Raw genomic sequence first — 10,211 nt, forward strand, 5'->3', positions numbered from 1 at the left:
TATATATTGTAATATCTTTCATTTCATCTCTGATTTTATTTATTTGGGTCTTCTCTCTTTTTTTCTTAGTCTGCTTAAGGTCGTCAATTTTGTTTAACATCTTAAAAAACAACTTTTTCTTTTGTTGATCTTTTGTATTGTTTCCTTCATTTCAATTTTTCCTTTGAAATTTTTCTAAGTTCAAATCTTACTTTTTCTTTTAAAGTTAATTTTTGGTTTGGTTTGCCCTGGCCTTTCTAGTTCTCTAAATTGCAAAATTAGGTTATTAATTTGACATCTTTCATCTTTTTTGATTTAGGCACAAATAGCAATAAATTTTCCTCTTATACCACTTTTACTCTAGCTCATATGTTTTGGTATGTTGTGTTTCCCTTATCTTTTGTTTCAAGAAATTTTTCAATTTCTTTATTGACCCACTTGTCATTCAGAAGTGTATTTTTAAAATTCCATGTATCTACATAGTTTCAAATATACCTCTTGTTACTGATTTCTAGTTTTATTCCATTGTGATCAGAGAAGATGCTTGATATTATATCATTTTTGAATTATGCAAACTTGTTTTATGACCTAAAATGTTATCTATCCTTGAGAATGATTAATGTGCTGAGGAAAACAATTTGTATTCTGCAGCTGTTAGATGAAATGTTTTGTAAATATCTATTAAATCCATTTGGCTTATAGTACAGATTGAGTCTGATATTTCTTTGTTGATTTTCTGTCTGCAAGCTCTGTCTAATGCTAAAAGTGGGGTGTTGAAGTCTCAGCTATTGTTATATTGGGGCCTATCTCTCTCTTTAGCTCTAATAATACTTATTTTATATATCTGGGTGTTCCAGTGTTGGGTGCATATATATTTAAACATGTTATATCCTCTTGCTGAATTTATCTGTTTATGATCACATAGTGACTTTCTTTGTCTCTTCTTATACTTTTTCTTTTGACATGTACTTTGTCTAATATAAGTATAACTCCTGCTTTTTTAAAGTTTCATTGGCTTGGAATCTTTTCCCATCCCTTTAATTTAAGTGTGTGTATGTCTTTATAGGTGAATTGTGTTTCTTGTAGGCAACAGGTTACTGGGTCTTGGTTTTCATACCCGTTCAGTCACTCTGTCTTTTATTTGGAAGGTTTAGTCCATTTACATTCAATGTTATTATTTATTACTTATTATATAAGTAAAGACTTACTCCTGCCATTTTGTTATTAGTTTTCTGGTTGTTTTGTGGGCTTTTCTTCCATTTTTCTTTCTTTCCTATTTTTTACTGAAGGTGATTTTCTCTGGTGATATGAGTTAGTTTCTCACTTTTTATATTTTGTGCATTTACACTATGCTTTTGCTACAAGTTACCATAAGGCTTCAAACATTAACTTATAACCCATTATTTTAAGCTGACAGAAACATCACATTCTTTGCATTAAAAAAAAAGACTAGTAAAAACTGTAAGCCCTTACTTTGTCTCCCCACTTTTTAGCGTTTGTTGTACCTATTTATTTCTCGCTATATTCTCTATGTCTCAAGTTGTTCTAGTTATTATTTTGATGAGTTCATCATTTAGTCTCTCAATTAGGATAAGTGTAGTTTACACATCACAGTTACAGTGTTATAATATTCTGTTTCTCTGTGTATTTACTATTCCCAGTGAGTTTTTTACTTTCAGATGATTAGTTTTGCTCTTTAACATTCTTTTCTTTTTGATTGAAGGGCTTCCTTTAGAATTTCCGGTAGGGCAGATTTGGTGTTAATAAAATCCCTCAGCTTTTGTTTGTCTGAAAAACTTTCTCCTTCATGTTTGAAGACTATTTTCACTGGATATATTATTCTGGGTAATTATTTTTTTTCTTTCAGTGCTTTAAATATATCATATCACTTTCTGAAAAGTCAGCTGCCAGATGTATTGAAGCACTATTTTATGGTGTTTCTTCCTTTTCTTTTGATGATTTTAAGATCCTTTTTTATCTTTGACTTTTGGGAATTTTATTACTAAATGCCTTGAGGTAGTCTTCTTTGCGTTATACCTGCTTGGTGTTCAGTAACCTTATTGGACTTGGATATTGCTATCTTTCTCTAGGTATGGGACGTTTCCTGTTATAATCCCTTTGAACAACTGTCTGCCATTATCTCTTTCTCTATCTCCTTTTTAAGGCCAATAAGTTTTAGGTTTGCCTGTTTTAGGCTATTTTCTAGATCCTATAGGTGTACTTCACTGCTTTTTATTCTTTTTTCTTTTGTCCCCCCTGTGTATTTTCAAATAGACTATCTTTAAATTCCCTAACTCTTTCTTCTGCTTTATCAATTCTGCCATTAAAGATTGATGCATTCTGCAATACGCCAATTGCAATTTTCAGCCCCAGAATTTCTGCTTAATTTTTTTTCATCGCCATAGTAACCACCATAGCCAGGAATTTATTAAGTATCATCTTAGTCCAGGTTGTCTCAGAATCTCACTCAAACCCCTCAAGGTAGTATCTCAATGTTGTTGCTGGCTATATAGGGGCCAAGAGCTCCTCAGTTAGAAAGTGATGAATGCTGCCAGGACTAGATCCTTCTCTTTAGGGCAGTGGGTTCCCTCATGCCTCAGAGTGTGTCTAGAACTGTCATCTAGGAGCAGGGGCCTCAAAATGGGCCTCACAGCTCTTACCAGTGCCCCATCCTGCTGGGTTTGAGCTGGTATCCAAGATGCAGGACGAAGTCCTCCCCACTCTTATTTCCCTCTACTGAAGCAGAAGGAAGAAATCTTTGGAGCTGTAAGCTGTGGAGCCTGAGTTAAAGGAGGGGTGATGCCAGTATTCCTTTTGCTGCTCTAGCTGATATGTCAGTAGGTTGTGTGAGCCCCCAGTCTACTGGCTCTTGGCCCACTTTAACACTAGGACGTGCCTAGGAGTTGTAGTCCGTGTGGCTTAGACTGCCTTTCCAATTGCTTAAAGACCCAGAGCACTTTATCCACTGGCCAGGCTTGCAAAAACTCAAGTTCTGACTGCTGGGATCAGTGATTCTCCTCTGGCTACGGCTAGTTTAAATTCTTATTCTGTGGGGAGATGCGCATACGCTGAGTTTGCTCTGGCTTTCCTTTCTACTATAATAGACAGTACTGAGTTCAATGCCTCACAATTGCTGGATCACCCTCTCCCTAGGGCACAGAAACAATCTCAGCACTGCACTACCACTGCCAGGGGAGATGGAAGATGAGTGGGGTCAATGATTCAGGACTGATTTTTACCTTTTCAGTGCTTCTTTCAGTGATATGAAGTTAAAACCAGGTACTATGAATGCTTCCTTGATTTTTGGTTCTTATACAAGTTTTTTTCTGCATAGATAGTTGTTAAATGGTGTTTTATGGGGTGACAATTGGTTGAGCCCTTATATTCTGCCAACTTACCCCACCTCGTCAGTTCTAAATATGTTCTTCTTTTTGACATTATTGGAAGTGGGATTTTTTTTAATCTTCTTTTCAGATCATGACTAATGTATAAAGATACAACAAATTTTTGTGTGTTGTACCCTACAACTTTGTTGAATTTATCAGTTTAAAAAAATTTAGTGAAATTTTTAATGTTTTCTCTATATAAGATCTTGTCATCTACAAAAATAGGCAATTTAACTTCTTTCTTTCTTATTAAAATGGCTTTTATATATTTTATCACTGAATTTGCTCTGGTTTAGACTTTTAGTACTGTGGTGAATCCAAATGGTGAGAGTGGGCATCTTTGTTTTGCTCCTCATTTTAGAGTAAAAGCTTTCCATTTTTCACTGGTTATATCTACTGCTAGCTGTAGGTTTGTCTTACACAGCTTTTATTATGTTGAAGTTCAGTCCTTCTGCATTTTCCTGGCTGTGTTCACTTGTAATATCCTTAATCTTTTCTATTGTTGTAAGAGGCACATATCCCAATTTTAAAACTGTGTAAGAATATTGAGTCTTTGTCAATGCCAACAACCCATCTGTGTCTAATGCCCAACATCATAGTATCAAACACATTCACTCTAAGGTATTAATAAAAATAATAATACTCTCAACTAAAATAATTACACAGGAGCTCTGTAAACTGGTCAAAGATCTACAGGAACCATGTTCTTTTTCTATTTAAAAAAAAACAGAAAATAGAGGATGAGAGTAAGATAACAGAATATAAGGCTCTATTGATCATCACCCTCCCCACAACAAGGACACAAATTTAACAAATAATTACACAAAAAAGCACCATATTAAGAATTGAAAAATGAGGTGAGCACTTACAGTACCTGGTTTTAACTTTATATCATTGAAAAGAGGCACTGTAGGGGTAGAGAAAAACAGTCTTGAATGGTCCACACCACCCCTTCCCAATACCCCAGCAGTGGCTGTATGGTGCAGAGTATTTCTGTGTGCTAGAGAAAGGCAAACTGCAGTGATTGTGAGGAATTGAACTCAGCACTCCCCTGTTATAGCAGAAGATAAAGCCAGAACAAAGTCAGCTAATGTTCATCCGTGGAGTGAGTGTTTAAACTAGCGATAGCCAGAAAGGAATAGCCAATTCCTGCAGCCTGAACTTTGGCTCCCACAAGCCTCACCTAAGTAGGCTAAAACATTCTGGGGCCCTAAATAAACTTGAAAGGCAATCTAGGCCACATGGACTAAAAGGTCTAGGTGAATCCTACTGCTGAACTGGGCCCAAGGCTAGTGGAGTAGGAAGGCACATGACCTACCAAGATACCAGCTGTGGAAGGTAAGGGAGTACTAGCATTACCCCTCCCCTAACTTCAGGCTGCACAGCTTGCAGCTCCAAAGGGGACACATTCTCTTTTTTTTTAGGAGAAGAGAGAAAAGAGTGGGGAGGATTTTGCTTGCATCGGATAAGAGTTGAACCACACCAAGATAGGGCACCTGTCAGCTTTGCGAGGCCCCTTTTCCAGGCCCTAGCTCCTGAATGACATTTCTAAACACACCTTAGGCCAAAAGGGAACCCGCTACCTTGAAGAGAAGAACCCAGTCCTGACAGCATTTATCACTCACAAACCATAGAGCCATTGCACCCTGAATAATCAGCAGCAATTCTCAGGAAATATATCCAGAAATTTGGATGAGATTCAGTACCTTTAATTCGAGACTCAGTACCGTCCCAGCCTTGGTGGCTATTGGGTGAGAGTCCTTCTGGTTAAGAAAAGCAGAGGGAAAATTAAAGGGGGCTTTGTCTTGCATCTTAGGTACCAGCTTGGCAAAAGAGTAGTAAGCATCAAGCAGGCACTTTTGATCCCTCATATCAGGACTTGAATCTTGGACAGTATTTCTGGACCTGCCCTGGGCCAGAGGAGAGCCCAATTCCTGGAAGGGCGAGTTCCAGGCCAGGCAGCAATCACCACAGGCTGACTGAAGAGCTCTTGGGCTTTGCAGAAACTTGGGCAATAGCCTGGCAATACTCCACATGGGCTTGTGGTAGTGGTGGATATGGGTAGAGGCACTTCTGTCTTTGGAGAGGGGAAGGAGGAGTGTGAAAGTCTGCATCTAGCGGTCTGAGTGCAGGATCAGCCACAATATAATATGATAGATGGAATTTCTAAGTTTCTTGATTCTAGTCCCTGGCTCCAAGACAGAGAGGTCCAGGGGAGCTCTCTATCCTGAAGGGAAGGACACGGGTTCTGGCTGACTTTGCCACCTGCCCCATATTTTATTATGAGCTCCCACATCACCATGTGCTTTCTGGTACCATTTATCTCAGCACTTTCACACACATTTCTGTATTTAATTAATGTCTGCCCCTTAAACTATAGTACACATTACAGGTGAAGAAAGACTTTATTTTTGCTTATAATCGGATTCTTAAAATACAGAACAGTGTCTCGTATGTGTTTAATAAATATTCATTGAATCAATACAACTTTAAGCTTTGTACTCTTATGGTGTGATATGAAAAATTTTAAATGGAATTTCTTCCTTCCCATCTCTATGAAGATGAGGGTTGTTTACCTAGCAGAGTTACTGGGTAGCAGCTGGACACTCACCTTGAGATTACCGTGGATATTATCTTTAGTTCTGGGTCTTCAGGTCAGTGCCATAGACTACATTTAAATGAATTTCCTGAACATTTCTAACTTGTCTAGTGAAATGATTCCTGTATGTGTTATCTCCCATTAATACAGCTCCAAGTACACTGTTCAGTCCCACGGTAGGAGAATATTAAATACTTGATGCTCACAAATTGGAGGGGAGATAGAGATCATGTGGATAAGGATGTGAATGTGGGTGTTTATCTCAGGGCTCAAACTCCATGGATTCAAGTCCTGCTTTTACTATTAGTTTCAAATGAGTTTAACACATGAATCTGTTTCCACATTTACAAAAGTAGACACAATAGTAAAAATACCTTGGTTCTGGACAATTAAACACCACATGTTTTCACTTATAAGTGGGAGCTGGTGAGAGCTGAAGACGAGAACACATGGACACATAGTAAGAGGTAACGAAATGCACTGTGGCCTGTGGACAGGGGTGCGATCAGTGGGGAGGAAGAGCATCAGGAAGAACAGCTAATGGGTGCTGGGCTAATGGGTGCTCGAATTAATTAATACCTGGGTGATGGGTAGATCTGGCAGCATGCAGCCATGGCACACATCTACATATGTAACAAAACTGTACATCCTGCACATGTATCCTGGTACTGAAAAGCTGATAAAAAGTTAAATTAAATTAAATTAAGAAATAAAATAAAAATTTTAAAATTATATAAACTTGAAATTAAAAAAAAAAACACCTTTAGTAGAAATTTATTGTGAGGCTTTTATGGGAAAATGTCTCAAAAATTATTTCTTAAACTATAAAATGATGCAAATGTACATAATTATTCCAATTTGACTAGAGTTGAAGTAAATTCTAAAATAGCAATACGAGTGTGGAGGAGGTAGTTTCTGGCAAAGACAATTTGTGGGTAACGACTTTTTACAGTGCATTTTTGTCTTGCGTTTTGAAGTGAATAAAAGAGTGGTTGCAGCAAAGACTTTCTTTTTTTAAAGGTAGGAACACTTTAAATATTCTATTTAACCAATCCATTTGGAGCCTTTCCTTCCACCAGGTTTCAGCTTCCCAGAAATCCCAAACTTCCTCACTGTCTTTTACTCTCCTCTGTAATGACCTGACACTGACCAGGTGGGCAGTTACTAAGAGTCCGCTGGTTTCCTGCAGGGGCGGTTGTTACGTCATCTTATTGTGGTGCAGCACCACCACGTGCGTGCCCAATTGTGACTTCTCATGCCCTCTTTAGTATATAAACCAGGACAACACAGGGCATCCCACTTGTACCAGGCAGTCCGGGACACCTAGCATCCTGGCCCGAAGTTTTTCAAATTCGGGTGGCTAGAGGCCCACTGCTTCCTAAATACCAGCCTTGGGGGTCCAACCCGAAGAGAGAGAAGAGGCCAAAGAGGAGCCATGTACATCCTTTTACTTCTAGCGAGCGGCATTCTGTGTGCCTTGATGTTCTTCTTCGGGAAATACCGCTTTCAGGTAATGGTGAATGTAAGAGACATTTGAATTAGATGAAGGTAGATGAATATATGGACTGGCGGCTGTGTATGTAAGAGAGTAAAATACAGTAAAATGAGAGGTAAAGGGAGAGTACCTGTTTCCTCTATTCCCCCTTACTCCCGCAGTTCCTATATTCTGACCAGTGATTCGACAGTAGTGGTAGAATGCGTGTAACATAATGTGGATTAAAATTAAGAAAATGTATTTCTAACTTTCTCTTCTAAAAAGCCCCAAGTCCCTAAGTTATGTGCTCAGCTTTTCACTCATTGGAGAGTAAAGTGCAGCTGTAAGTGCCCATTCCCAACCACCATCTCCCACTTTAAGAATCTGTATCTTCTCTCTTGCTTCTCTTGCTTCTCCTCCCCAACGTGTCTGTTTGCTAATCTCACCGTTTTTATTTTATGGGCACTTTCTGAGCATTCACAAATAATTCAAGTATGAGTGTGGATTTCCTAGTGTAAAAGTCACAAGTGAAGTGCTTTTAGATAAGAGTCAAAGAGAGTTCATGTGTTTACCTACTGGACTGCTCAGGAAATATAAGGAAACGATATGGAGCTTTGACTAAAGGCTGCTTTCATATATATTTTTTCTCAGTCTAGTTTTGGAAGAATATATTTTTGAATTAATGTAATAATTAAATACACTTTTAATCTGTACCTCTTAGGGAAAATCAGTTTATTTTGGTAACCAAGATTAACCAAATTGTTTGGTAGTTTGGAAATTGCTTAGTTCGATAAACTCCATATGTATAATTCCCTTTCTTTACAGAGAAGCACTGACGAAATGTCATCAAATTCAACTGCTTTTGCACCAGTAAAACTCTATTATACTGGGTTAATTAACAGCAACACAGACAACAATCTTTCAATCAACAGCCTCTCTCGGGATATTTTCAATAATTTCCCACATTCAGTACCCATGCAGAAGAGACTATTGTTAAACCTCAGGATGGTGGAATATGAGCTAGCTGAACTGGAACATTTCCTAGTTACCAAGGGTTTGAGAGGTGTATCAGCTGGCCGGAAATCCACCCAAAAGCATACAAGATGTAATTGCAGTGGTGGAAATCATTAAAGACGCTTTGAGTAGATTCATTTCATTGTATGTTTATGCTAAATGAATATTTTTAAGAGGGAGGGGATGCCAAGTCAGATACAAAAAATCCAGATACTTACCAGGTTTCTTACACTTTAAGTAATTGATTACATACGGCTAAAATATATTTACTGGAGAAGGAATGGAAACATGATAGAGAAACAAAAGCAGTTCAAAAGTTTTTTAGTGATAAATAAGCTACAGTAAACAGACTAGTTGAGATATAGTGATTTTAATTTCACTCAACTGTGAAAACCACTTTTCATTAATGGTTTACAATACAATACTATAAATTATCTCCAAGTTTGCATTAAAGTAAGTGAGATTTGATGGAAATGCTTTCCATTATGTAGAACTATGTCTCTTGCCACTGTTGAATCTGGGTAATAATAATAAAAACTATCATTGAGTACACTATAATATGCCAAGCTCTCTGTTAAGATCTGTGCTTTCCACAGTTGTGAAGATGGTGACAAAAACTTTTAACTATTCTTTGTGGTCAGCTTTTGAAAAGGATTTCTTTCCCTTCCCACTTCCCTTAATTAGATATTCTTTCATTTACAATGCCCAAATCTTCCCTGAATTGGAAAAGTCGTTTATAGAAAATTGCACACCTTAAGTAGCACCAAAATGTAGTTATAGAATGTGTGCAATATAATGTAGATTAAAATTAAGGAAATGTATTTCTAACCTCTAGGTAGCCATCTATTTTAAAATATTATTTTATAAAATCTGGTATAACTAAGGAATTAACACTCTCTTGAAGTTTACTAACAGCATTGAATCTGTCTTCAAAGAAAGCCCTTAGAATGGGCCTGGTGCAGTGGCTCACACCTGTAATCCCAGGAATTTGGGAGACTGAGGCAGGTGGATCAGTTGAGGTTGGGAGTTTGAGACCAGCCTGTCCAACAAGGGGAAACCCCATCTCTGCTAAAAATACAAAAGTTAGCTGAGTGTGCTGGTGAGTGCCTGTAGTCCCACTACTCAGGAGGGTGAGGCAGGAGAACTGCTTGATTCCAGAAGGCGGAGGTTGCAGTGAGCTGAGATCATGCTACTCTACTCCAGCCTGGGTGACAGAACGAGACTCCATCCCCACCAAAAAAAAAAAAAAAAGAGAGAGAGCGAGAGAGAGAGAAGGAAAACCCTCAGATTGTCAAACACAATTTTATCTTATGCATATGTACATAACTTATTGAGGTGGTTCAATTAGAGGCCTACCTATTTACCTACCTTCATGTCCCCTCCCCTCTAAATAAACTGCCGATATAAATTAAAGAAATGCCTTAATTTATTACTCCTTTCATCTTCAAACACAAGGAAGAGAAAACATTTTAAAATGTGTAGGGAAAATTATTTCTTCTATTCTCACTCATTTGCCAAGCACAAAATGCCAGCCACAGTGTATGTGATTCTTAAACTTCTTTGGGTCACAAGTTTCTTTGATATTCTGATGAAAACCATGGACTCTCTCCCTAGAAAAATGCATGTAGACATACACACAGAAAATGATCCATATAATTTTGGTTTCATATGCTCCCTGAAGCCCAGGTTAAGAAATTTAAGAATTGATGAAAGGTTCTTTACCTATGTAGACAGTGTTTATCGTCATAGGCTATGATGC

This window comes from Saimiri boliviensis, chromosome X (genome assembly GCF_048565385.1).
Source record: "Saimiri boliviensis isolate mSaiBol1 chromosome X, mSaiBol1.pri, whole genome shotgun sequence".
Lineage (NCBI taxonomy): Eukaryota > Metazoa > Chordata > Mammalia > Primates > Cebidae > Saimiri > Saimiri boliviensis.